Consider the following 27129-nt stretch of genomic DNA (forward strand, 5'->3'; position numbering starts at 1 on the left):
AACCTCAAATCAGTAAATAGGTGTTACCTCAGAGAAACTTGAGAACTGGAAGAGAACTTAACTTAAAAAGGCCAAGATTTCTCATTGCATCTGGGGTCATCTCCAATCACTTAGCCAGATCTCTATCTTGTCCCTGAATTCAAATGACACTGAAGGAGAAAGTGAGTCTGATGATTTTGCACAACCCTGCCTAATTTAAATGCAATTCATTTGCAAGTCAAGACATCAATCTCTTGATGTCATTAGTACTAGTAAAGAATGAAGGACAAACAACATCAACAATCATAATGTTCATGAAGAATTTTAATTTCTTTTTTTTAAAATCATTGTTTTTGAGGAGTCTAAAGATTCATTTTCTTGCATATTTTTAAACTTTTGATTGTGTTCTAATATTTTGTATTGCATCATAAAATCATTAATTTCTCTTCCATCTATTCTAGTTTTCAAGACATTGATTTTTAAAGTTTAGCAATCTGAGATACATTTTCTCCTTCTAATTAATTCTGTCAGAGTTTTATTTCAATTTTTATCTTGTTTCATTTTTTCTAGTAGGTATATCTTTTTGGAAACTCTTAAAAAATCTCTGCTTCATGTTGTTATAGTTATCTGTGAAATATCTCTAGAAATATGTTGTAGAAGAAATATCACAGCTCTGAATTAATATAAGAACTGCCAAAATGTATTTTTACCACAGAAATTATATATGTAACAACCTAGGTTTTATTATTATACTCAATCAAATTTTCAGGCTTCAGAGAAAACAGTAAAACAAGCATTAGGATTCTAACAAGTCCTCTTAATCAGCAAACTTGTATCAGAGATATAGAAAATCATTGTTTTACATCATATAATCTTGTACCTTCTACTTAGATCATAAAATAAAGAAAATATACATTAGTAGTCCCATGCCTTCAATTTCATAAAAGTTGAACAAATTTAAATATAGTTATCATAGCATACATAAATGAAGTTAGTTAAGTAGATTCTATAGGGAAACTAAGGGAGGTTACAGATTGAATTAAATTTAGAGATTTCATCAACAGACTGATTGAAAAGTAAGATTTGCACATTACCAAGGAGTAAAGAAGAGGTGATTTTTTTTTCCTCTGGTTTCTTATCTAAGGAATGTTTAAGACTTTACATAAAATTTCACATCCCATGAAACAGATTTTGGTCATGTGAAGTTAATATTAATAGAAGACAGATTTTTAATTAACCCAAAGTTGCAAGAATAATAAAATAAGATTTTTAAATTTCCATTTAAAAGTGTGCATATGTGTGTGTTTAAATATGTATATATGTGGATATAGATATATTATCTATATCTATAACTCTTTATTTATCTATCTATTTTCATCTATATCTATCTAACTAAATTCTTCTATGTTATGTGGTGTAATAAATAGTTCTGCTTGTTTTCCCTGAGATTCTTCTATTCCTGAGTGGATTTTTGCATCTTATAGTTAGTCCCTTTCAACTTCATCTTTGAAAATCAGAACAATGAACTTTATAAGTTCCCTCTGGTATTTCAGAAGAGTATATAAGATGTCACAGAACACTTGAATGTGCTTTGTTCCATGATAGTATTGTGAGTTCTCACTCTTGTGTTCCAGATCCTCTTAAGAAATTCTCCTTGGGGCTATATGGTCATCCCGGGGCTTTGCAAGATGTTTTCATTAAGTCACAGTGTCATATCTGCGATATATTTTTTCATCTTTTTTGTCACTATGAAAAACTATTCTCTACTGGCTTTAGTTTTACTCTATAACCTGTGATTGATCTCTTGAGTAAATTTGGGTGGAAAGGAATTTTCTGCTTAAATTTCAAAAATTTTTAGCATTATTTTTTGTGATTAAAAGCTTTAGGACTTAGTTAAAATAAATATATTTGAGGTGGACAGTATGCTTCCTGTTTAGACAGCCTTTTATATCAATAAAAAGATGATTTCTAGTAAATAAAGCAGCCTCTTAAAAATTTGGTTGGATACAAAATCATTTCATTGATCACCCCAAATAAACCATCAAAATTACACTATATGTATATGTTAACAATATATGTTAACATGTATAACTGAAAACCAAGTACTAAAAATAAGAAACATCTTTCCCTTAAATTCTCCAAGATTAATTTTACAAAATTATGTTATATTGCTAATTAAATTCAAGCAAATTTATTATATATGCATTTTAACTGAAATATCATGGAGGAAAAATAGAGCTTTTAAACCAAAAGGAACATGTTTTATAAAAATTCCATGTCAAAATGTATTATTTAAAAATTAGTCATTTTTAACTTCAAAAGTAGGTTGTCAAATTTTATTAAAATTATTAATTTAACATTTTTTGCAACAAAAAATAACAAGTGCATGTAGAAAATTAGATAAAAAAATAAAACAAACAGAAAAGAATTGTCACAGTTTGTAATATAGTCATAAAAAGTGCTAATACTTTTGAAGGAACATAAGGTCATTTCCCTAACAGCACAAAATGTATAAAATTAAACTTCCATAAAATTAGAATAAGAAACATTGCCCAGAATCCAGAAAAATCCTTTGTTTCTTAAATATATTCCTATTCTTTTATTTTTCAATTTTTTAAAAAAAAGAAAAATGAATTAGAAAATTTAATTACATGATCTTAATTTTTTTCTGTCCCACAATACATATTCATAAATTTATGTATGTAATTGAAATCTCTATGAACATAATATTGTGCTTGTCTTTCAGTTGGCTTTATTATATTACATATTTCCCTCTATTTGCACAGTCTAAATACTTATAAAAATAGATATCTAATATTAATTGGACCCATAACCCATAGTTTATTTAGTCATTCTTTTACTAGTGGGTATTTATTTGTTCTATTCTCGGTATTCTATTACTACAAAATTCTATGGCAAATGAATGTATTTGCTTATGTAATTTAGAGGGATGATAAAAGTTAATTCTTAGGAGTATATTTATCACATTGGTTTTTTCCCCACTTATCTAAAAAAAAACAAAACAAAATAATGTTTTGGAAATATTTCTTCCTAAAATATCTATAATATTTTGAATAACTTAACATTCATGATAAACAGTATTCTCGAGGAAATCAATGCAACTATATAAAGCCATACCACATAGAAAAAACATATATTTGGCTCTTTCCTTTACTGTCTTTCAACAATTCACCCAGTACTATGATAAATTGCAATTTGACTATGTGTCAACTATTGCTTTAGATCACAAGATGGACTTGCTGTGAACAATTCATAATCTTTTCTTTAATATTTGTTGAGGATGTTAGAAGATACCAACTTCCTCATATGGAATTTAAAAAATCATACAAGGTATTAATGAATTGCATAGCATTATATAACAATGCATAGAAGGCTAGTATTGGAATTAGGAAGATGTGGGTCCATATCTTACCTGGGATATGTATTAATTAAATAACCTTAGAGAAATTTGCTTAACCTCTCTTTGCCAACTATTTTCCTCAAATTAGAAACTTCAAGAGATTTTTAAAAAATCTGTATTAATAAGAAAGTTTTAATATTAGTAACTCCATAGTGATGAACTCATAAATTCTTGATCAATAATGATGGATAAGTGGTAATAATAACAATAATAGAAGTTTAATGTGCTATATCTACAAAAATCGAAGCTATTTCAAAATAGTACTGAGTCAAATTAATTCAGATAAATTGATATCCTAAAGACAGGAATTTTATTCAATGAAGAATATACATTATATATCCCCAAAGAAAGGGAGATACACAAGATAAACAAAATTAGACTTTAGCAAGAAATAGAAAAAAGCTTATTCTCTAGAAAATTATAGGAGTAGAAAAAGAGGTAACTAACCATGTTGAAATCGTAAAAGATTAAAAGAAGGATTGTAAATTCATATCCAATAAATGTAAAAAGTCCTAGGAAAAGTCTCTAACATGTTAGAAAGATCCTTTGTTGAAAATCTAGGACAAGATGGAGACAAGAATAATTAAAAAAATAAGGAGTACAGAAAGAACTACACCAATCTCTAATGAAAGAACAAATATTCATATCAGTTGATTTAGTGATGATATTAATATATGAATTATATGACCAGTGAAGAACATATGTGCTTGTGGTTAGTGAAGTCATAAGAAAAAATGTGGATGGTGGAAAGGTGGTAAATAGGAAGTATTTTAGGTAGATTTTTAGCATTGTCTTTCAAAATATGACATCCATGAAAATATTTTATCCTGCTTAAGTGTAGGGCAATGTTGAGAGCCACAGATAGTGAGGAATCCTGGGTGGAGCATAAAACCTTTTTGTCTAGTAAAGAACTCTGCTGAGTTGTCTGGCTTGCTGTCTAATCCCTTAGGGACAACTAGTACTCCTGAGAAGTTGGAAGACATGACAGCCTGTGGTGTACTTCGAACAAAGTGTGTTGAAATGACTAGAAAGCTCCTTCACATTCCTCAGTACACCTCCACCTCCCCTTGTCCCTGGGCCCTGATATATCCTCTGCTTCCTAATCCATTACTTTTTATCCTCCTCCCCCAACTGAGCCTTTGTGGGGAGGGGAAGAAAAACAGGAAGAGCAGTGGCACCATCAGCATTGCCAGTGTAGTAATCTTGTTCTCTTTCTATGTCACAATTACAAGAGGCACTGGCTAATACATTTGTGTTGAGAATGGAAGCATATGTTGTAATTGAAGAACCTGACCCAATCTGGAATTTATCAAAAATCTAAAGAAGATTAGTACTCTGTATGGGTCTACATCACCTTATGATAGAATGTTATTAGAGAACTGGGCATATGAAATTTTAATTCCTAATAATTGGAAGTCCATAGGAAAAACATGTTTAGAACCAGGACCAAGTCTGGTGTGACTTTCTAAGTATACTGAACTTTGTCCAACACAAGCCCAAAGAAATAGACAGACCGGACTTAACAGCCAAGTAACCTTTGAACAATTGACAGGAACAATGTAGACACTTTGGCACACGTTAATTACCCTTTGGTTGCAGATGACCAAATTGCTTCTCCCTATTTACTAAAGCATGGAGTGTTCTCCCAGGAAAATGGTACAAAGGGGAAACACTTACTAAAATAGTTCAGGATCTCAATGAACTCTTTGCAGACTTCTGACAAATGTCATATAGACTATTGGGGAAAATGAAGCAACAGAAATTTGGATAAGACAAGTTGCTAGGAAAAAACACTAATGAGGATTGTAGAAGAGTTATACTAGGTCTGAAAAGGTATGCCCCTTTACATGAGATCATAAAGTTCTATGCCACAATGGGCACCCACACACCTTCTATCCCCAGACTATGATGTAGGCCTTTCAAGACCTAAACATGAAAAAACTAGTCACCCTCCCAGCACAACCAGACCACTGCTTGTGGTTAGAATTTTATTAAAGGTCATTAAATGAAAAATACAATTATCTGAAATAGGACCTAACAAGATATACACCTTTTACACCAATGTACAAATCATTATATTCTGTGAAAACATTCCAGAGTGGCCAATTTTATTGGCCACAACTGGCCGTGGGTTTTTGAAGAAAAGGTTTCTAAAACCCTTCTTCAAGTATCAACCATCTTTATAGATGTGACCAAATATAATATTTGTGTTGTATCTTCTCCTGACTTAGACATAAAAAAGAAGTCAGAACTTTTTTTCAGTCCACACAGCAGAATGAGTTGTATATAATCATGCTAGCCCTTACTTGTTATCAAGGAGATGCAAACATAATATCTGATTTGGCTTATTCAGTAGTAGTAGTACAAAGAACTGCCACAGTGCAGAAAAAAAAAATGTTGACTCTAACATATATTAGCTTTTTTTTTTTTATGGAACTTCAGAAGCAAGTGCTAAATCTCACAGGTAAGTATTACCTTTTATATATCCCTTCTCATACTAATCTTCCAAGGCCTATTTTCCATGAATGATCATCTTCTTATTATGATTGTCTCCATTCCTTTATTGCAGATCACCCAAGAATCTCATTCTAAATATCATCAGGTGGCACAAGCTCTACTTCCCCAGTGTGGGATAACAAAAGAAAAAGCTAGGAGCACAGTAAAATCCTGTATGGCTTGACTGCCTTTCCACACTCCTATACTCCTTCGGGGAGAATGCTTGTGGTTTAAGACCCAATGAAATTTGATAGATGGATGTGACTCATTATAAAACTTTTGGTCTTCTGTCTTTTATCCAAATTATCATGGACATCTTTTCAGGATTCCTTTGCAGTATCAGTGGCAAAAGAGATGGCCCAGGTAATCACTGAATTGTTTACACAGGCTTTTGCAGTTATGGGCATGCCACAAGCAATATAAACAAATACTGAACCTGCATATACTTTCAAACATTTTGCATGATTTTGTGCTTAGTATCAGACTTTACACACCACTAGAATATCTTTCAATCCTCAAAGCTAGGGAATAGTAGAGAGGAGGAACAGGTATATCAAGATGCTCCTGCAAAAACAAAAGAAAAGGGGAGCTATGGACAATCCCAGGGAACTTCTAAATATTACTCTATACCCTATAAATTTTGGGGATTTGGTGATGATACTCTAACTCTGACAGACAGGTTTTATAACCCACCTGCAAGGGTCATGCCTCATATGATCAGCTCCACTGTCTTTAGATAATTGCCAGGTCATGTGGTAAAATCTGGACAGTGCTTAATAGAAAGGACCAGACAGATTCTAACAGCGTGGGGCAAAAGGTTTGCTTGTGTTTCCATAGATGGGAAAGGAACTTGGTGGGTGCCAATACACTGTATCCACCTTGTCCATTGAGGTGAGATGGAAAAAAAGAAGGCCTTCAAAATGAAAGAGACCCAAATGGCTGTATCTGATGGGTCTGCAACTGGAAAAGCATGCTGTTAGCTCTGTGTTTATGACAGTTAATCACTTCAGGATTACATGTCATACCAGGACCAGGGGAATCTCTCAACTGCCTCATTTATGGGGTAGTGTTTTCAAGAGCCCCTTCTATGGCAGATTGGCAGCAAACATTTTTGGTTCACATAGACACAGGCAATAGCAATGGCTAACACTGGTCTAAGGGACTGTTAAGTGTGCCAAGTTTACTCACAAGTGAGAAACAGGCCCCCACAATGTAAGAAGTTGTATTACAATGATGTGTGGCTGATTCTATTTCCCTCCAATAGATATGCCATTCCCTTGCTTCAGGTACAAACCAAAAAAAGAACACTTTTTACTCTATTCCTTGTTCTGATGCAGGCTTCCCCTTTTCTAATAGCACATATTGACTCCCAACACTATGGTCCCATATTGATTAGTTTAGAGGGAACAGCACAAAAAGGACTCTTTATTTATTCATGTATGAATGGGACTATCACTACTTTTACCTCCCTCAATTATATCCACATCATGTGTGATTACAATGATATATATCATCAACATTTTTCAGAGAGCTGGTTTGCATGTATGTACCCACAAACTGCAGTTATTGGTTCCCTAATCCCACTGTGTTGAAAAAAGGATCCAGTTACAAAAACTTCACTGGAAAATACTGTGCTGCAGATTCACCATCTTGGTATGTTCTTTGTCAGCTAAATATCACTGATCTAGACCCATTTTTCCTACTAACTTGTTATTTGTCTATTCTGTGCAGCCAGGAAGTAACATGCATGTTAAATATCACCCACTTGAATTCTGTGTGTGCACCATCTGTATGTGGCAGATCAACTGATGCTTTGTTTATTATATGAGCAGTGGGTAGACAAAACTCCTTGGGACATGATTACCACTCTTAATGCCTTCTAGGGTCTAAATCCTTAACAAAAGCTATGACAGTAGATTTCAATTGTTTCTATTCCTTGAAGCAGGGTTTGCTGATATGGCTAGAAAGTGCCTGTATGATACCTGCCATTACATAAGCATAGTTGTTTAAGCATTGATTATAAAAGGTTAAAAAAAAAAGTAGTCCTTTGAAGAAACAGACTACTGCTTGACTCTGTCCCTAAGTCCCACCTTTTTATTCCTTACTCAATATCAGGGGTCAGGTTGGTACTGGTTCCCAGACAGGAAAAGCCATAAATTCATTACCATCTCCAAAATAAAATCAGACATAATATAATTTCATTTAGAAATGTTTACATTAAATGGTTATTTTCTCAAAAGCCAGAGCTGCGCACATTTTTTTGGTATTCTATATATTTATTTATATTCCTGATACTTAAAAAATTATAATACATAATATAATATATATGTAGTATAGTTTATAGTATAAATAAAGATGTAAGTTCTTTTTTGATATTGGAAAATATAACATATTGTTAGATGGGGATTAAAAGAAGTACCACAAAGCTCAATAGACTTCCCCATCTACCCCACCAATTTAGTATTGCTTTGTGTCAGAGATTTAAATCTTTGGGTCAAATCTCCATCTAGCTCCCAGTTGGCCTATTTAGAGGAAGCCTTTTGGAGATAAAAAAAATGATTAAGGGAAGGAATTTATATGGAGTGTGATAAAGGGGGAAGAATGGCTCCTAGAAAAAGAGTCATTGATGATGGAAAAAAATTGTTAGAAACTAGGAAAAGAACAGGTGCAAAATGGAAAAGGGAAAAAAAAAATGGCCATTTCCTATTTAAAAAAAAAAACCAAACTGATTATATCAGGTTATAGGAACCATACTTTCTTTTATATTTAAATAAAAATGACCACAAACGGATTCATAAAAATATATAGACACATTAAAATAACTACCATGGTAATTCCCAATGTTAAAAAAAATGAAGATTAAAGTTGAAATAAGGATGAATATTTACTTCTATTTTTAAAAATCAAACCTTAAGCAGGAAAAATAAAATAACCTTAGTCAAAGAGGAAAATGAAACAAATTAAGAACTACATAAAAAAATGAAAACAGAAGAGTATCCACGAACATCAGCACATCATAAAGAACAGAAAGATACTATTAATTGGGTTTTGCCAAAAATCAATATTTAATATGATCTTGAGGAAGAACAATAAAAAACAAAAAATTCAGAACATGTGAAGTTTCCCTCAATGATACCAACTCATCTAGATTATTAAATGTGACAAAGCATGAGAGAACACAAATGACAGATGAGGTAAAACTGAGATTAAAAAAAAATCCAAAATAGAATACAGAAGGGATGGGAACAACATAGTATAAAAACATCATTTTTCATGGAAATTACAACTAGGCTCTAGGCTTTTGTTGAATATACAAAACTCAAAAGGGACATTTTTTTGTTGTTGTTGTTGTTTTACTTAGAAATAAAAAGAAGAGGTATAATGGGCTGAGGCTTGAGTTGATGCACTGAGGTCCCAAGCACATGAGGCTAAATAGTAATTGGAGCATACTCTATTAATATATAAGCTTGGAGAAAGAATGGCCCCCGCCCACTCTTTGTGCAAGTCCTGATGTGTTGTATAGGAAATGAAAATTTTGGTGGGTGGAGGCAGGGGAGTGGAAAAGGAAGGGGAAGGAGAGACTGCTTGCATTGCCATTGCGAAGGCCTTTCAGCTCAGATCCCGCTCTGTTAGCTGGCTTCCTGTTGCAGCTGCCCATATTGCTATCGCAATCTTTCTTGCTCATATTGCTATCACAATCCTTATTCACCTCTTCACTTCCATAAAGATTGAAGATTTTTTCTCTTAACCTGAATTCCTGACTCCGGCTTGTTGTGATCTGGTTCAGATGGATCTGAATCGGTCCCTGTTCGGGCGCCAAAATGTGGTGAGCTTTTTCTTCTCAAAACGCAGCCAGGTGATAAAAGTTCAGATCTTTTATTATCTCCAATATAGCCCGGTTAGCTTAGAGGCCTATCTCTCTGCTTGGTTCCAAGAGCTCCCTCCGAATGTCCACAAATCCAAAGGTCTGGTCCTTCAGCCTCTGCCTCTGCTTTCTTCTGCCTCCAACCAGCACAGAGATGGAATGAATCTCTGAAATCTCGACTTGTAGCTTCTTCACTCTGAAGAACTTCCTCGATTGGCCCATTGAAGCTCTATTTATGCTCAAGAGAGAGATTGTGGGTTTTCTCCCATTGTGCTCTCTGGCCCAAAGAGTTTCAAGGGAGGTGTGAACTCATTGAACTCCAATGAGTAAAGGTGTGAACACAAGCCTTGTATTAATTAGTTCTACTTAGTACCTTGTTTCAAGTTCTGCCAAAAACATCTTCTTGTAAGATTAGATCAACTCTAATTAGTTAGCAGTTAGTAAGGATTCCAACACCGGCTGATTTTAAATACATGGTGATCACAAAGAGGCACATGACTTCATGGATAGAAGGCTGAGACAGGGAACTCAAGGAATATGGGACAACTATGGAGTAGAATTAAAGAAATATACCAAGAATTATAATTATATTGTATTTTACCTATTAATTTGCTTGCTAATATATAATCTGTGGTCTTTGCTATTTGTTTCTACATTTCTTCAGTATATAGTATTTAATTCAAAAATTCAGATCACAGAATTGCTTCATAATCCCAAATTATTTCAATGTAATGTTATAGCATAGTATATAGATAGTACTTTGAGGAAAATGTAATATATTTCTCCCCACCCCCATTATGAGATTTTGTTATATTTTCTACCAACAATAGAAGACTCAAGAGTACAAGTATAATAGTATCTGACATGTGTCTATTATATACTGTTTAAGAAGAGGCAGCTTAGGAAATGTTTTTATGTATTCTGTCCTTATATATTTTGTCCAATTGAATTACCACACTAATCTAATACAGTAATCAACATATGCATTATGATCATTGTTTATAAATTCAGGAGCACAGAGCTCAGAAAATCCTGAATGACTTCATAGGATCATAGATTTATTGCTTGAAGGAACTTTATAAGTCATTATTTAAAATGTTCATTTTACTGATGAGGAAAATGATACCCAAAATGTTTGTTACATAACTTTTTCAAAGTCATGCTATTTTTAGAAGTGAAGTTCATAAAGCCAGTTCTTGAAACAAATCCAATGCTGCTCATACTGTAACCAGAGATTTGTCCAACATTACACAGTCACAGAATTGAGTTGAAACCTTTATAAAACTTAGAAATGGAAAGAATATTAGAGATCTCTCACTTTTTAGATGAAAAAATTAAAGATACCCAAATAGATGAAATTACTAACAATCATTTGGATTTGCTGCAAATGCCAAACTTAGGTATAGAATCAGATTTATACTTTATATCCATAATTTAATGTTATTCCATGGGGACACGGAGGTCTAGAGACTGAGCAACTTGTTCAAGATAATGTAAAAAATAATTAATAGAACTTAGGTCTTTTAACTTCAAATCTAATGTTCCATCCCTCCCATCATTCTGCAATTTTTGTTCATCTTCCTTTTGTAGTCACTTAACTTCTATCCATTTTGATTTCCTCATCTGTAAAATGAGGACTATAATAGCCCCTACTTTTTCAAATTGTTGTAAGGAGAGAGAGATTATTTGTGAAGCACTTTGAAAACCATAAAGCAGTATATAAATACTAGTTATTAGTAAATTCTAGCTATTTCAAAGACAGAGATTTTCTATGAAAACCTTGTAATACAAACATCTAATTTATTGGCAGAAAATGTTAGGTATTGTGTGGAGAATATTGATTTCAAAAGGTTAAAATCACTTTATTATGCATCAGGATGATTAATAAAAAGAAATCTTAAAAAAGATCCTGATCATGGTTCTTCAGGATAAACTCAACTTTATAGAAAACTAATCAGATAACCTCAGGTTCTGGAGTTCTAATTTTCCTGTTCATCTGATTAAGTATGCTGTTAAAAGTCTAAAGATACTTTAATAATGGCTAACACCATCCTGGAATTATAGGCACAGAACCTTGATCTATTCAGAATTAATATAATTATAATTTTATCTTTGTGAGGCTAAGGGATCTAGACATACATGTCAATATTTTCCAATAATCAGATTTGGAAGCACTTAGCTCCCTTTACTTTCTGTTAAAAGGGCTTCAATTCTGTTGAGTTGGAGGTGAAAAAGAAATTCCCACTACTTTCAGAAGATAGTGCAAAGATATATCCAGGAACAAATACTTTGAATTAGTTCAAGATGATATCTCAAAACACCTAGAGGTGAAGTCAAATAGACTAGTGTCATCCTTTTCTTCCAGAGCATAAAGCAGCATGGATAGCAGGAGTGCAACTGAGCTCAGTGGAGCATGATTTCAAGGGGAAGTTGTCATTATAGCTATCATTAACAGAAATGACAGTAACCAAAAGAAAAACAAACAAAATGGTTTGCTATCAGAACTATTTTTTTCCTTAACTACTCAATGACCACATATGTTTTCAGAAGTGTTGCCTTTGTTTTCATCACCTACACAGCTTTCTACGAAAATGAGACTGTTGCCATTTTGTCATATAGCTTAACCATCATCTTACATTATTTTTCTCCAAATCGAAAAACTACAAAACTACATATAATTTTCAAGTTAAAATTTAAATATATTTCCTAGAAAAATGAGAATTAAATTTTACTGTAATTTATGGTATCATGCAGGAGATGACAGATGAATAATATCTTAAAGTCAGGGAGTGGGGCAGAGAAAGAAAAAGAAAAAAAAACTTCAGTAACTACATATAGGGTAAGGGAAAATGTGGAGAGATCAATTACTATGGGGAATAGTTGGAGCAAAGTTATAGGAAAAGACATGAACAGATTAGAAATGAGAATCTGTCTGAAATTATATGAAGGAGAGAGAGATAAGATAATATGGAATTGTTAGGATTCTTACAAGGTACCAAGTCAGTGGAATTGATGAAATAATGATTCTCTAATTTACATGTACTTAATACTTACTATAATTCCACAAGATTCACATCTTCAAGAGTGTATATATAAGGAGGAGCTCTCAGGCACAAAGAGGACAAATCCACTAAAGGACAATTCCACAACAGGACAAGCCCACTAGAGGACAAGACCACTAAAAGCTCTCAGAAGAGGAGACAGATTCATTCCATCTTCCATCTTTGTGCTGGTTGGAGGCTGAAGCTGGCAGAAGCAAAGGACTAGCAGAAAGAGCTCTTGGAACCAAGACTACAGAAGGCCTCTAAGAAAGCTAACCAGGCCTTAGGAAAAGTGATAAGACTTGGAAAGAGATAATAAAGGATTTAGGCTTTAATCCTGGCTGCATTTGGAGTATTTACTGAAGTGAAACTAAGGCTGCCTCCAGAAGCCCCCTGAGAAACCTGCTCTTAGAGAACTTTATATTTTAGAGAAGAATATTACATGGAATATCTAGATTAAAATCCAAATGTGGAGGATTTTTGAAAATGAAGATGCCAAATAGCTATTTGATTAAATAAGCAATGGGGAATCAAAACATATATTTCTGAATAGAGGAGTAGCATTAAGTAGAATGGTTCATTAGTAAGATTCCTAGCATATGGATATGAAGATCAGATTGGGGAAGTAAGAGATGAGAAGCAGAGTAATATTTAGAAAGCTATTATAATTGCCTAACTTGAACAGATGACAATGAGTAAAGGTCAAGAGAGATTACTTTCTGGTTCTAAATTTGTAAATTATTTTTATTATACCTATGACACTCACCTTCCCCAACCAGCAGGGGATGGGAAAGTGACAATGATTCAGTGGATCTCAATGGTTGCCCCTAGAACTCAGGTGCCAAAAAAGGGACAAAGTTATATTGCCCTCCTTTCCCCTCCCCTAATTCACATTTATATCCTCAAGCACTTAATTTGGAAGTCTGTCTATCCATGTAATTTCTTCATGTCTCCTCCTACTGCTTCCAACTGAAGTGAGACTGTTAAATGTTTGTCCAGCAAGAAAGAAGGGGGGGAAATCATGACAAGCTGCAAACAATAAGCACACAGAGTAAATTAGTGGTAATTTCAGAGGGATAGCTCTGAAATTAACCAGGAGTAGCAAAGGCTCCTTACAGAAGGTGGGGCAACAGATGAGTGACTTAAAACCCTCAAATACATGTTTTTGTTTTTTTTCAAGATAATGAAGTACATTTTACTATACTCAAATTCTTTAAAAGACAAATGCTTCAATATATTGTGACTAGTAGTAAGAATAATTGCTTTATCAGGATAACTGTTTCCTTAACCTTTCCAGATTAGAGAGTATTAGTAGAGTACAGAAATGGAAATGATATCTCTTATCTCCTTGCATAAATCTTCAAAAACCTTCATTTTTAAAGATAAAAAGATTCACCAGGCAAATAATTATATTTTAAAAAATAGTCTGTTACATGAACTGATGCTAAGTGAAATGAGCAGAACCAGGAGATCATTATATACCTCAACAATGATACTGTTTGAGGATGTATTCTGATGGAAGTGGATCTCTTTGATAAAGAGGGCTAATTCAGTTTCAATTGATCAAATATGGACAGAAGCAGCTACACCCAAAGAAAGAACACTGGGAAATGAATATAAACTGCTTGCATTTTTGTTTTTCTTCCCGGGTTATTTATACCTTCTGAATTCAATTCTCCCTGTGCAACAAGAAAACTGTTCGGTTCTGCATACATATATTGTATCTAGGATATACTGTAACCTATTCAACATGTAAAGGACTGCTTGCCATCTGGGGGAGGGGGTGGAGGGAGGGAGGGGAAAAATCGGAACAGAAGTGAATGCAAGGGATAATGTTGTAAAAAATTACCCTGGCATGGGTTCTATCAATAAAAAGTTATTTAAAAAATAAACAAACAAACAAACAAACAAACAAATAACTAAATAACTAAATAAATAAATAAGTGAAAAATGTAACAGGCTAAAAAAAATAGTCTGGTCATTTTAAACATTTTTAATATCATCAAAATTTTTGAAATTTGACTAATTAGATTTCATGTAAGTGCCATCCTGTTTGTTTTTGTTATTTTTCTGTTTTAAGAGACCAAAACTCTTGAGCTTAGAAAGAGATGATCAAGAAAATTAATATAAGAATAGGCTCCTATTAACTCTAGAATTTTTCACCCTCTTAAAGCAGATAAAAATAGTCTCACTGCAGTTTTGCTTAAATGGATTCTATCAGGAAGAAACTATTCTGAACAACCATTTGGAAACTGTGGAAAGTCTGACTGATGGTGCAGACATGCTAACAAATATTTCTTCCTGGCATATAAATAATTTCTACTTTTTTATTCTGTTTTCAGTTTTCTCTTTGATGGTGAGAGGGCTTATTTAGACTCCTGCTTTGTGCTGTTATGTTTCATCACCACTTATATTTGTGGATGTATTTTATACAATGTTGTCAGTTTGGTGAGCTGGATAAATGTTTTCCCCCAAACCAATGCAGACAGAGTACAGGGAGTGTCAAAAAATTCAGCTACAAAGTAAAAGTTTCAGTGGTAGGAAATCAGGAATCAAGGCAAAGGACAAGTTCTCTACTCTGTAATAAAAAAGTCATCATTTCCTTTGTAAAATTGTTTAAAATGTGTTTATGCAGTTTTTATCAGTCATAAATATTTTTTTTTCCAATCAATCTCATTATAGTTTCTGATATTTATAGAACAATGTCTTTACTACCATTTTTGGAAAAAGAGGAAGAGAGAATCTCAATTCTTACTTTTCTACTTTGTTCTAGGTTCTGTTGCAAATGGTAAACAAAACACTGTAAATAAATAGAAATTGCAATATGCAACTCATTGAAAGATAAGGGTATTTAATGAATTGAAGGATTAGTGAGCATATGGAGTTGTGCATAAATTTCTAGCTTGATTTAAAGTTAAATTCAATGAGGAAAAAAAATCTATACACTAATACTATAACATTTTTTCTCTCATAACATGAAATAGACAATAAAGGGTTATAATAGATTGTCTCCTATGCAAATTCCAGTGTCACAAGAAAAAACAAATCTAGCAATTGAACCATTAATTAGACATAGAAGGAGTTATCAAAGGAAGTGTCGATAGGGGAAGTCAATCAGACAAAAATAGGAAAGGATATAGAAAGATATCATAGCTTTATATCACCAGATACAGAGACTTTTAAAAAGACAGAAACAGAAAGAGTGAGAAACAGAGACAGAACCCCTATTCTTCCTATACCCTCAATATAAATACCAACTTATTAAATGTCTAATTAATCAGAATGACAAAGAAGCAAATATGCAATTAACTTTAAGATCTGAATGAAGAATAATGATATTTTCTCAGCTATTGAATTTTGGTTAAAGAAGCTTGAAAATGACAGGTATATAAATTAGCGGTAGCTCAGAATATACTTATTGTAAGATATTTTCTACCTTAAACAAGATTTGCAAGGTAATTAAAAGATGAATAAGGGTGAAGACAAGATAGCAGAGTAAATCCAGAAAGCTGCTCCGGCTTTTCCAGTTACCCTCAAAAACCACATGAAACCAAGCCTCTGAACAGAGTCTAATGGAATGAAAGCACTCAGAAGCTCAAGATAGACTTCAAAAACTTCAAGTAAGATCATTCACACTATGGTAAAAATGGTTCTGTCCAGCTTGGATTGTCTCTGGGAAAACCAGTGAGAAAGTCTTAATCACAGCAAATTAGACCCTCAGTCTGAGTAGAAAAACAGATTAGTGGGGCAGTCTCTAGCCGCAGCTCAGAAAGCAAACTTTGAAAAAGCAGGCTGTTTTTCTAAAAATATCAAGCAAAGCTACCCCCTGAAAACACAAGGAGCCCCTATACTCAAAGTCAAGACACAGAACTGCTCAGGAAACTTGGAACAGAACCCCCTTTACTTCAGTAGTAGAGTTCAACCATAAATGTAAAATTTATATCAAATACCAAAATACCAAAAGAAATACCAAAAGAAAATGAAAGAAACATCAAAAGAAAATGAAAGAAAATGAGTGAGAAACAGAAAGTAATTTTGATATAGTAAGCTACTATGGTGACAGGGAAGACCAAACACCAACTAAGAGGGGGACAAAATATCCATAAGGGAATCTCAAAGAGTGATATGAATTAGTCTCAAGACCAAAGAGGCTTCTTGGAAAGAGGCTCATAAACGATTAAAAGGCAAATAAGGGAGGAAGAAGGAAAAAATGAGAAAAGAAATAAGATGTATGCATGAGAGAATCAACAACTTCTAAAAGGAAGGTGATTCCTTAAAAACTCAATTAGCCAAATGCAAAAACAAGCAAACAACATCTTCAAGAGGAAAATCAATCCAATTTAAAAAAAAAAAGAGCTAAAAAGCATTAAAAATTGGAACAGAGTAAAGGGAAGCTAATTATTCTGTAAGAGCAAGAATCAGTGGGAAAAATCACAATTAGAAAAATAGCCAATCTAAAAAAGAGTTCCAGAAGAGACAATTTAAAAATTATTGACCTACCTGAAGGTCATGACCCCAAAAAGAATTTAGAAAGAATTCTTCAAGAGATTAAGGAAAATTTCCTTGATATTCCAGAAACAGAGGGGCAATACTCATTATAATAATCTGTTGATCACTTTCATTAAACCCCAAGTAACACTGTTGTGAAATTCATGAATTACAAACTGAAGGAAAAAAATACTGCAACCTGTCAGATAAAAACAATTCAAATATCAAGGAACAACAGTCAGGATTACTCATGATCTGGCAGCTTCTATAATAAAGGCTCAGAGAACTTGGAATACCATATTCTGGAAAGCAAAGAATCTAGGGTTACCACCAAAAATTAATTACCCAGTGAGAGTTAGCCTCAACTTTGAGGAGAGGGTATGGAGCTTCATTGAAGTAAGGGACTTTTCAATTATTTGCCTTAAAAAATAGAACTGAACAGAAAATTTAATCTATAAACACAGAACTCAAGAAAACTATAGAAAAGTAAACAGAGGGGAAATACATATATATTAATATATTATTTAAAAGTTAAACTATTTACATTCCTAGATGAAAAAATGACATCTGTAACTTTTAAGATATCTGTAACTCTGGGGCAAAGTGGAGCATCACATAAATGGAACATGTGGCTGTGAATGGTCTCTAATGTGAAGTATAAAAAAAGACATTAAAGGTGGGAAAAAGGTCTGTGTACTGGAAAAAAAAAGACAAGAAAAGATTAATGGAACAATTAGATCATCTGAAGAGGCACAAAAGACATGTTACAATGGAGAAAAAGAAGGAAGGGAGAAGAACATTGCCTGAATCTTGATATCATCAATTTTGGTTCTAAGAGGAAATGAGTTAGTCATTCTGTTGGGTATAGAAATTTATCTAATGCTATGAAAATGTAAGAAAACAAGGAAAGAAAAGGGAAGGACAGTATTGAAGAGAGAGTAGATTAACTAGAAAAAAAAAGGTAAGACGTGGTGAAGGGGTGATAGCAGATAAGGTAGTGAGTGGGGTGGGTTAAAAAAAAAAAAAAACAACTAAACACAACAATCAAAGAGAGAACAAAAATATATACAGAAGTGAAAATCAGATGGAGGCAAATACTGAGTTGATAAGCCTAACTGTGAATGTAAAAGGGTGAATTAAAAACAGAATCTGACAATATGTTGTTTACAAGAAACACAGTTAACACAGAACAACACATACAGAGTAAAGGTAAAAGGATGGAATAGAATTTACTATGCTTTAGCTAATGTAAAAAAATAAAAAATAAAAAAAGCAGGAGTAGCAATTCTGATCTCAGATAAAGAAAAAGGAAACTTGATTTTAATAAAAGAGATAAGAAAGGAAAGTACATCTTGATAAAGGCTACTATAAACAATGAAGTAGAAAAGATACTAAATATGTATCCACCAAGTGGTAGAGTAGCCAATTTCCTAGAGAAGGTTTTAATCCAGTTACAGGAAGAAATAGACAGCAAAACTATATTAAGGGGGACTATAATAATCCCCTCTCAGAATCAGAGAAATCTAAACACACAATAAATAAGAAAAATAGACTAATAGAAAACCTAGATGGGGGAGACCTCTAGAGAAAACTGAATGGGGATAGAGAACCTTGTCCCACCCTGTAGGGAAGTGGGAGAAGAAAAGGGAAAGGAAAAAGGGAGGCTAATAGAAGAGATAATAGAAGTAGAAGGGGAAAGGTATAAAAAGGGAGGCTTTAAAAGGGGAGGGCTTTTGAGGAACAGAGTGGTCAGAAGCAAAATGTTAGGGAGGAGGGATGGGGGAAAGGAAAGAGAAAAGCATAACTTGTAGAAAATAAGATGGCAGGAAATACAGTTAGTAATTTTAACTAGTAATGTGAATGGGATAAACTCTCCCATATCTTACTCTCATCAGAGTTGGTTCAAAGAGAGAATATCAGACATATTTAGTTTCACAGAGAAACTTGTCTTACATTATATGAAAATGGGAAGAGAAAGGGGAAAAGAAAGGTATAATAGGAGAAGGATATAAGAAACAGGGAGCAGATCTAAAGAGGAAGGCTGTTTGAGGAAGATGGTGGTACTAAGCAAAATACTGAAGAGGAAGAAAGGGGGAAAGGAAAGAGAAAGGCATAATTTGGAGTAAATAAGATTTCAGGAAATATAGAATTAGTCATTTTAACTGTGAATATGAAAGGGGAACTCTCCCATAAAATGGAAGTGGACAGAAGACTGGATTAAAAGGAAGAAACCTACAATATGTTGTTTACAAGAAACACATTTTATAGAAGAAAAAAAGTGAAGGGGTGGAGCAGAATCAATTATGCTTCAGCTAAAGTAAAAAAAAAAAAAAAGCATGGTTACAAATTCTGATCTCAGATCAAACAAAAGCAAAAGTAAATCTAATTAAAAGAATCAAGGATAGAAACAATATCTTGCTAAAACCACAGATAATGTAGCAATATCAATATTAAACATATGACCAAATGGTATAGAATCCAAATTACTAGAGGAGAAGTTAAGACAGCTGCAAGAAGAAATAGAAAACAAAACTATGCTAGTGAGGGATCTCAATCTTGCTCTTTCAAAACTAAATAAATCAAACCACATATAAATAAGAAAGAAGTTAAAGAGGTAAACAGAATTTTAGAAAAATTAACTATGATAGATATTTGGAGAAAATTGAATGGAGACATAAAGGAGTTTACTTTTTTCTCTGCAGTTCATGGAATTTATTTTTTAAAAAAAAACTGACGTATTAGGGCATAAAATCTACAAAATCAAATGCAGAAAGATAGAAATAGCAAATGATTTTTTTTTCAGATCATGATGCAATAAAAGGCCAGGAAAAAATAGATCAAAAATTAGTTGAAAAGTAAATAATCTCATCCTAAAGAATGAGTGGGTGAAACAACAATAGAGAAAGAAAATTATAGACCAATTTCCTGAATATTAATGCAAAAATCTTAAATAAAATAATAGCACAAAGATAACAAAAAATCATCCCCAGGATAATATACCATGATCTGGTAGGATTTATGGCAGGAATGCAGGGATGGTTCAATATTGGGAAAACTATTAGTATAACTAACTATATCAATAATCAAATTAATAAAAAGCATATGATTATCTCAATAGACAAAGAAAAAGCATTTGATAAAAGCCAACACCCATTCCTATTAAAAGGACTATAGAGTGTAGGAATAAGTGGACTTTACATTCAAATAATCAGTAGAATCTGGTTTTTTTTAATCGTTTAACTGTATTTATAGAAAAGATAAGGGATATGTTTTAATAAAGAAAGATTCATGATATACAACTTTTTTTCCAAAATGTATACTTTTGGGAAATACAAACACATATACATATGCAAGTATAAAAGTTGAAATAGAATTTTTTAAAAATCTTAAACATAATTTGAGTAGCAGCAACCTTTTGTAATGAGTTTTAAATTTTATAGAATAGGGAAATTATTTATATATAATGACATTTTTCATTATATTTTCCATCATCTTAGCCAAACTGACAGGTATGTAGTGGTATCTCAGAGTTTTAATTTGCATTTCTCTGATAAATAGTGATTGGGAATACTCTGTTATATGAGCAGAAATAATTTCAATTTCATCATCTGAAAATTGTCTGTTCATATCTTTATAATCATTATTATATCTAAGGAAATATTTATTGATTAATAAGTACTTTTTGGTTAGTTGACTGGCCAATATGTAAGAGAATTGGTAATGATATCCCTTAAAAGTGAAATTACTTTGCTTATTAGAACATTATTTGTGTCTGTATGGTTTTGCATAAGACTGGTTCATAGGGATGTCTTAAATATGATAAGTTTATTTATTGTTTTCATATTTTAGGAATTAACAGTATGTTTTTTGATGAGGAATATAAGCATATAATTGCAATGACATCTTTAGAGGGAGAAGTGTATGTTTCAAAAATAGAATTCTTCTCTCTAATGATGTTGAGGTAAGGAATATTTATAAGTGTGCAATCAAAATTGATATTTAAGTAAATTTATCCACATTTAACAAACTGTAGATTTGGCAATTATCGATTGAATTTGATCAGTTTGGACTGTTAAACCAGATAATTTATACCAATGAGAACATTTCTCTTAATTTGCTATGATACTTTTAAGTTAAATATATTTTTACTTTTAGAAGAAAAGTCATTATAGATATGAGAAATTGAATGTATATTTTCTTATTATTCCTTTATTAAGCTATCTTGAGAATCAATCCCTGGCTGGATTTAAGAAGTAGTGTTATTTCCAGCAGTTAAGTTTTTATTTTTTATTATAGTTTTTTTTTTAATTGACTGAGAATATGGATGGGGAATTTTTCAACACTGTCCCTTGCAATCACTTCTGTTCCAATTTTTCCCTTCCTTCCCTCCATCCCCTCCCCTCAAAGGCAGTCACATACATGTTAAACATGTTAAAGTATATCTTAAATATAATATATGTGTACATATTTATACAGTTCTCTTGTTGCACAAGAAAAATTGGATTTAGAAAGGTAAAAAGAACCCAGGAAGAAAAACAAAAATACAAGTAGTCCACATTCATTTCCCAGTGTTCTTTCTCTGGGTGTAGCTAGTTCTGTTCATCACTGATCAATTGGAACTGAATTGGATCTTCTCATTGCCAAAAATATCCACTTCCATCAGAATTGATCCTCATATAGCATTGTGTATAATGATCTCCTGGTTCTGCTTATTTCACTTAGCATCAGTGTTGGAATCCTTACAAACTGCTAACTCATTAGAGTTGATCTAATCTTACAAGAAGATGTTTTGGGCAGAACCTGAAACAAGGTACTAAGTAGAACTAATTAATACAAGGCTTGTGTTCACACCTTTACTCATTGGAGTTCAGAAGTATGGGATGAGTTCACACCTCCCTTGAAGCTCTTTGGGCCAGAGAGCATTATGGAAGAAAACCCACAATCCCTCTCTTGAAGGAGCATAAATAGAGCTTCAAGGGGCCAGTCAAAGAAGTCCTTCAGAGTGAAGAAGTTACAAGTCTAGAGTTCCAGATTCATCTTCATCTCACACCACTGTAGTTGGTGGCTGGGCTCCTGCACTTCCCCCACTGAGACCAAGCTGGTCTGAAAGACTCACCAGAAAGCTAGCCTAGCCCCAAGTGAGGGAGACAAGAGATTCATTCCATCTCTGTGCTGGTTGGAGGCTGAAGAAAGCAGAGGCAGAGGCTGAAGGACAGAACCTTTGGATTTAGAGATATTCAGAGGGCTCTAAGCTAAACCGGCTGTGTTTTGAGAAGAACAAGAACTCCAACATTTGAACTCATAACACATCAGTTCATGTAAGTCTCTCTAAGCCTCTCTGTATTCATTCTGCTGGTCATTGCTTATAGAACAATAATATTCCGTAACAGTCATATGCCACAATTTAACCAGTAATTCTTCAATTGCTATATATCCATTTAGTTTCCAGTTTCTAGCCACTATGAAAAGGGCTGCCACAAACATTTTTGCACATATAGGCTCCTTTTCCTTCTTTAATATCTTTTTAGGATATAAGCCCAGTAGTAACACTGATGGATCAAAGGGTATGCACAGTTTGATAACTTTTTGAGTATAGTTCCGAATTGCAATCCAGAATGGTTGGATCTATTCACAACTCCACCAACAATGCATCAGTGTCCCAGTTTTCCCACATCCCCTCCAACATTTGTCATTATATTTTCCATCATCTTAGCCAAACTGACAGTTATGTAGTGGTATCTCAGAGTTGTTTTAATTTGCATTTCTCTGATCAATAGTGACTTGGAATACCCTGTCATATGAGTAGAAATAATTTCAATTTCATCATCTGAAAATTGTCTATTCATATCTTTGACTGTCAATTGGAGAATGGCTTGATTTCTTATAAATTAAGAGTTAATTCTCTATATATTCTGGAAATGAGGCCTTTATCAGAACCTTTAACTGTAAAAATGTTTTTCCCAATTTATTGCTTCCCTTCTAATCTTCTCTGTATTAGTTTGTTTGTAGTTTTGTTTGTAAGCTTTTTAACTTGGATATAATCAAAATTATCTTTTTTGTGATCAACAATGATCTCCAGTTCTTCTTTGGTCACAAATTCCTTCCTCCTTCAGTTTGAGAGGTAAACTATCCTATGTTATTCTAAGTTATTTATAATCTTGTTCTTTAAGCCTAAATAATGAACTCCTTTTGATCTTATTTTGGTGCACAGTATTAAGTGTGGGTTCTTGCATAGTTTCTGCCATATTAATTTCCAGTTTCCCCAGTGGTTTTTTTCAAATAGTGAATTCTTATCCTAAAAATTTGTATCTTTGGGTTTGTCAATCACTAGATTACTATAATTATTTTCTATTTTGTCCACTGATCAACTGATCTATTTCTCAGCCAATACCAAATAGTTTTGGTGACTGCTGCTTTATAATATAGTTTTAGATCAGGTACAGTTAGGCCACCTTCATTTGATCTTTTTTTTTTTTTTTTTTCATTAGTTCCCTTGAAATTCTTGACCTTTTGTTCTTCCATATGAATTTTGTTGTTATTTTTTCTAGGTCATTAAAATAGTTTTTTTGGAGTCTGATTGGTCTAGCACTAAATAAATAGATTAGGTAATATTGTCATCTTTATTATATTTGCTTGGCCTATCTAAGAACACTTGATATTTTTCCAATTGTTTAGATCTGACTTTATTTGTGTGGAAAGTGTTTTGTAGTTTTGTTCATATAGTTCCTGACTTTTCCTTGGGAGATAGATTCCCAAATGTTTTATACTATCAGCAGTTATTTTAAATGGAATTTCTCTTTTTATTCCTTGCTGTTTGATTTTATTTGTGATGTATAAAAATCCTAAGAATTTATGTGGATTTATTTTGTATCCTGCAACTTTGTCAACGTTGTGGATTATTTCTAATAGCTTTTTAGTAGAATCTCTGGGGCTCTCTAAATATACCATCATATCATCTGCAAAGAGTGATAATTTAGTTTCCTTATTACCTACTCTAATTCCTTTAATCTCTTTCTCAACTCTTATTGCAGAGGCTAGGGTTTCTAATACAATATTGAATAATAATTGTGATAGTGGGCAACCTTGTTTCACTCCTGAGCATATTGGGAATGGTTCCAGTTTATCCCCATTTTAAACACTGCTTACTGATGGTTTTAAATAGATGCTACTGACTATTTTAAGGAAATATACATTTATTCCTATACACTCAAGTGTTTTTAATTGAAATGGATGTTGGATTTTATCAAATGCTTTTTCTGCATCTATTGAAATGATCATATGTTTTTTGTTAATCTGGTTCTTGATATAGTCAATTATGCTAATAGTTTTCCTAATATTGAATCAGTCCTGCATTTCTCATATAAATTTTACTTGGTCATAGAGTATTATCCTGGGAATGATTTTCTGTAATTTTTGTTAATATTTTATTTAAAATTTTAGCATCAATATTCATTAGGGAGTTTGTTCTATAATTTTCTTTCAACATACCTGGTTTAGGTATCAGTACCATGTCTGTGTCATAAAAGGAATTTGGTCGGACTCGTTCAATCCCTATTTTTTTTTTTTCAAATAATTTATATAGCATTGGAGTTAATTGTTCTTTAAATGTTTGGTAGAATTCCCATGTAAATGCATTTGGTTCTGGGAATTTGTTCTCAGGGAGTTGATTAATAACTTGCTCTATTTCTTTTTCTAAAACGGGACTGTTTAACCAATTTACTTTTTCCTGTTAATCTGGGCAAGCTATATTTTTGAAGGTATTCATCTATTTCATTTAAGTTACCACATTTATTGGCATAAAATTGGAAAAAGTAACTCCTAATTATTTTTCTAATTTCCTCTTCATTAGTGGCAAGTTCTCCCTTTTCATTTTTAAGACTAACAATTTGATTTTCCTCTTTCCTTTTTTAAATCAAATTTACCAAGAATTTATCTATTTTGTTGTTTTTATTCATAGAATCAATTTGCTCTAAAGGATCTTGTACCTTCAGATGACAGGTTACTGACCTCTCCTGAGGAGATGATAAAAGTATTCCTAAAGATGATGATCTGCTAGAGGAAGTAGCTTTATTGATCATCTTTCATGGATGTTATGTGTATGTATGCCAACATATTATGTCTTATGTGATATATGCATGTTATATATTATGTACTATATGAGATATATTAGGTAAACATATGCATACATTTAATGATTGTTAGCAATGTTTTTTATTAATGCATTTAGAATATTTACTTAATATATATGTTAGTATATGATAGGGGATTAATTCAATATATTTTTTTTTACTTTCAATTTTATTAATCTCTCCTTTTATTTTTAGAATTTCAAGTTTAGTGTTTGACCGGGGGTTTTTAATTTTCTTTTTTTCTAGCTTTTTTAGTTGCAAGTCTAATTCATTGATTTTTTTCTTTATTTTGTGCAAGTAGGCCTCTGGAGATATAAAATTTCCCCTTATTATTGCTTTGGCTGCATCCGATATATTTTGATATGATGTCTCATTATTGTCATTCTCTTGGGTGAAATTATTAATTGTGTCTATGATTTGCTGTTTCACCCAATCATTCATTAGGATGAGATTATTTAGTTTCCATTTATCTTTTGGTCTATTTTCCCCTGGCTTTTTATTGAATTTAATTTTTATTGCATCATGATCTGAAAAGGACGCATTTACTATTTCTGCATTTGAATTTGAGGTCTTTATGTCTATATATATATATATATATATATATTATATATATATATATATATATATATATATATATATGTTCCATGAACTGCCAAAAAAAAAAAGTGTACTCCTTTCTGTCTTCATTTAGTTTTCTCCAAAGTTCTATCATACCTAATGTTTCTAGTATTCTCTTTACCTCTTTAACCTCTTTCTTATTTATTTATCGTTTGATTTATCTGGTTCTGAGAGTGCAAGTTAGAGGTCTCCCACTATTATTATTTTGCTGTCTACTTCTTCTTGAAGCTCTTTTAACTTCTCCTTTAAGAATTTAAATGCTACACCACTTGATGCATATATGTTTAATATTGATACTGCTTCATTATCTATATTATCCTTTAGCAAAGTATAGTGCCCTTCTTTATCTCTTTTATTTAGATCAATTTTTGCTGTTGCTTGATCTGGGTTCAGGATGGCTAACCTTGCTTTTTTTACTTAACCTGAAGCTCCAGCCTTTTATCTTTACTCTGTATGTATCACTTTGCTTTAAATGTGTTTCCTGTAAACAACATATTGTAGGATTCTAACTTTAATTCAGTCTGCTATACACCTCCGCTTTATGAGGGAGTTTATCCCAGTCACATTTACAGTTAAAATGACTAATTCTGTATTTCCTGCCATCTCATTAACCCCAGATTATGCTTTTCTCTTTTCTTTCTCCCTTACCTCCCTCCCCAGTATTAAATTTGCCTGCACCACTTTTCTCACACATCCCTCCCTCTTTAGCATCCCTCCCCACACCTCAACTTTCCTCCACTTTTCTTAAATCTTTTCCTTACAATTTCTGTATTCTCTTCTCTTTAGCTTATTCCTTCCCTTTTCACTTTTCTCCTCCCACTTTTCAATGAGGCAGGAAAAGTTTCTCTGTAAATCAAATATATCTAATATTTGTCTCTTTGAGCCAATTGTAACGAGAGCAAGATACACACTAAATTCATCCCCCTTCCTTCTTTCCCTCAGATATAGTAGTTTTGCTTTGCTTCTTCATGAGATGTAGTACCTCTACTTTCCCCTTTTTCTGATACAATTTCCTTTCTGCCACTAGCTTCTTTTTTATAACAGTAAAACTAAATTATGCATGTATTCTTTATGAAAACTCATAAATATAGT

Source organism: Antechinus flavipes, chromosome 4 (genome assembly GCF_016432865.1).
Source record: "Antechinus flavipes isolate AdamAnt ecotype Samford, QLD, Australia chromosome 4, AdamAnt_v2, whole genome shotgun sequence".
NCBI classification, from domain to species: domain Eukaryota; kingdom Metazoa; phylum Chordata; class Mammalia; order Dasyuromorphia; family Dasyuridae; genus Antechinus; species Antechinus flavipes.